Raw genomic sequence first — 3,885 nt, 5'->3', positions numbered from 1 at the left:
AGCTTAGTAGCAAGACTAAGATATTTGCTTCAAACCAGGCTAGACCTCTTATATGAATTTAGCATTACAAGTTAGTATATGCAAGAACCAAAGAAGTCTCACATGGTAGCCATCAAACAAATCCTAAGGTATGTAAAAAGGACTCTTGGATATGAGATAGGTTACACTCGAGGAGGGTCCTTCAACATTATTGGTTATTGTGATAGCAGACACAAGATTGATGAGAATGATAGAAGGAGCACAACTAGTTATATTTTTTTATCTGGGTGAATCACCAATTACTTGGTGTTCATAAAAACAAGAAACCATTACACTATCTTTATGTGAAGCTGAGTACATGGCTGTAAGTGAAACAAGCTGTCAAGTTGTATGGCTTCGTGACCTTGTTATGGAAATAAATGGGGAGAAGATACAAGATGTGGTATTATGAATCGACAACACTTCTGCAATAGCGTTAGCCAAGAGTTCAGTTTGTCATGGTCGACACAAGCACATCAAGTCAGATTTCCACTACATACGTGAGAGGGTAGATGAAAAGGAAATCATGGTGGAGCATATCAACGGGAAGGAGAAAGGAGCTGACATTATAATAAAAGCACTTGCCAAGATTAAGTTTACTGAAATGCGCAAGTTGTTAGGATTAGAATACCTCTCAATTCCTATTTAGAAATTAGGGGTAAATATTATGTAATTTTTGAATTTACCCTTATGTACAAGTTGGTGTATAAGGGGAAATTAGGAATCCTAGTTCGAGTAGGATATTAGGAATTATAGTAAGGGTCAAGTTTCCTTGGTGAGCAAGGATTAGGATCTATAAATAAGGGCTATGTATCATCTTTGTGTAGATTAATTAAGTGAGCTCCTATGCATTTTTTGTAACCTAAGTTTTGAGTTATTTTCTTGAGTTATAATAAGAATCATTTGTTTAACTATTTTGTTTATCAATTGTGTTCAACAAAGGTCTCGGGGTAAAAAGTGATGGTTTTGAACCTCGTTAGATCAAATATAGAGCAACGGAAACGATTAACAATTCTGATCTAAACTCGAAAACTAAAGAATCTAAACTCTCTAGTTCATACAACTTAGTAGAACTCTAAAGAAAACATACCTTTGATTTCTTAGTTGGTTTCTTCTTTTTTCGAGCCAGTGGATTGAACTAGATAACCCAAAGGAGAGTTCCACTTTTGTGATCGCACCCAAGACGCAAAATGAATGATTTTGTATGCTCAAGAATCATATTAAACTGATATTGCTATTTAACATAGGATACTAATGGGTCACACTAACAACAACTTGATATAATTGATTGTTTATTAGATATTGATTTTAATAAATATTCAATAAACACTTTTTATTATTTGGAAGTTATTTACTTCATGGAAATATTATTTTTCAATGGCAAGTAACATAATATATCATATGGTATGATTTAATATGGCATGTACATCTTTTTGGACCAAAAAGGTTTTTGTCTTACATGGGTTTATAAATCATAAAAGAATGAAAGACTTTTTATAAAATCTTTCTTTAATTTTTTTCTTTAAAACCGTGAGCAAAAAGAAGGGGGGGGGGGGGAGGGGGCGGCGAGAAAGCTAGTTACTACATGCGTGTAATTGCTTATTCATAAATTCATTCTCTTACTTTAGTAGCTTTTTGTTGCTTGAGACACGGTGTCTTAAAACACCAAAACACAATAGGTAAAGACCATGCTTTAAGTGAATAAGTGACTAGTTTTTGCTCTTGTTTTTTGCTAGAGAAATGGCCGAATTTTCTTCCTCCTTTTCTACTCTTTTTTACATCTTAAAGGGTTAAGCTTTTAATTTAATGAAACATGATACTTGCAACTCTATTTAAGTTAATACTTGGGTATTAATTCAAAGCTTAAGAGTGATCTAAAGACCTAGCATTCTACATCAATTTGAATTATTGTTGGTATCTCTAAAATTCATAATTCTTCATCAACTTCCAAGCCTCCAAGAGGAGCCAAAGAACTACAGAGGTTGTTATTTTTTCATCTCTTCTTTGGTTGACGATTTAATCTTCTATAACTTGCAAGATGATCATTGGTGGGTATAAACTTGTTTTATGTTATTCAAATTATCAAGTCTTCCGTTGCGTAAAATCATGTTTTTGAAACTAATTTTTAATAAAAACTCAACAATTGGTATTAGAGCCACCTTGCAAATTTGGTTAGATTTTTTTATTTTAGAAATCTTAGTTTTTGGAGAATATGGATAACTTGGTTTTGTATAAAAACAAGTTCATACATATTTTCTATCACAACTTTATAATTGTTATCTTTTATGTGACAAAAGTTTCATGCATCTTTTGTCATTTAAAGTTGTCTTAGAAAAACAAAGGTTGTTTAATGTGTATGTTAATATGTATGATGTGTATAAACTAGCCAATGACCATTGTCTTTGTTGTGTTGTTGTGTTTGGTGTTTTTATTATAAAAATGGCTATAATAATTTATTTATTCATATGGTATGTAATAAATTAAATAATTTAGTTTTCTTGGTTTATTTTTGTAAGTAATAGGTTAGTTGTTAGAAATAATTTATTTGTATAAAAATGTAACAAGAAATTAAGTTGGATCTATTTTATGAAGACCAAAGAGCAATTTTCGAGTTTAATAGCATGCTGAAAGTTAGTGAAAGTTTCGGAAAAGTGCCACTAATTCTATTTCTTAAGGCTTGTTATACTATTAGCGACAGTTGTTGAAATATTGATTTCAAGAAGCTTTTCCAATCTTTTGCAAGTTGCGGATGTTTTCTCAAGTGGGAGCTTCTACAACAACATTACAAGAAGATATTTAGTCCCTTAAAATGTCCCTTTAGGAATGGAATTGACATTTTTTATGGTGGCTCACAAAAAATGTCATTAGTTGTAACATTCGGATGTTAAGGTACTTCTAATTTTGACCTTATAATTGAATTATATTGCATTTTGGTCTCTAAGTATAAGAATAAGCGCAATGAAGGCCCTAGTGGCATTTTTGTAATTTGTGGATTTAGGGAGTACGCCATGCATACGTGTGTATGCTGAGCATACTAAGGCGTGCCCTAGTACACACGACGTACATGCCAGGTATGCAAACCCTAATTTTAAGGGTTTGGCTCATATTTAAATCCCATTATAGCCTCATTTTCCCTCACTTCATCAGCCTTCATCCTCTTAAAACTTTTTTGCAACCCTAACCCATCTTGTGAAGCATTTCTAAGCTTGAGTGTGTGTGTTTTGTGCTTTTGAAGAAGAAGGAATGAAGGAGAGACCACCTTGGAAGACTGAAGCTCTTTAGATACAGGATCACACCACCTTTTGGCACCATTTTGAGGTATCAAGTTTTGGGCTTGGTGAAGTTTCATTTAGATCTTGCGTTAGAATGGTTTTTGGTCCTTTTGTCCCAAATGTGGAGATTCATGAACATATCATGTTCTTGATCCGTTAAGTTGTCCTTTCAAACCTTTGGAAGGGTCTCGAGTCATAAAAATAGGTTCTGAATGGTTGGTTTTGCTCCATGCATCATTTAGAAGGTCTTAATGGATTAAGAAGTTGAGTTAAGCACTTAATGGACATGCAAAGTCATAAAGTTCGAAAATTTATGACTCTTGAGGGTATTTTAGCCATGGATTTGAAAGATAGACGTGAGAGCTTAAGCCATTAAGCTCTTAGTGAATGATTTGGGCATCTGGGAGTAGGCCTCACGTACCTGGAGTACGCACGGCGTACAAGGTTGACCACCCTGATGGTGGTCAACATTCGAGCACGCCCATCATACATTTGGAGTACGCCTCGTATACTCACTCTATGGTGACTCAGCTGGGTTGACTCATTTGATTTGGCCAGTTTGACTTTGACTTTGACTTTGACCAAGTTTGGAGAA

The sequence above is a fragment of the Lactuca sativa genome, chromosome 2, assembly GCF_002870075.4.
Source record: "Lactuca sativa cultivar Salinas chromosome 2, Lsat_Salinas_v11, whole genome shotgun sequence".
Classification (NCBI taxonomy): domain Eukaryota; kingdom Viridiplantae; phylum Streptophyta; class Magnoliopsida; order Asterales; family Asteraceae; genus Lactuca; species Lactuca sativa.
This window is presented reverse-complemented; position numbering follows the sequence as displayed.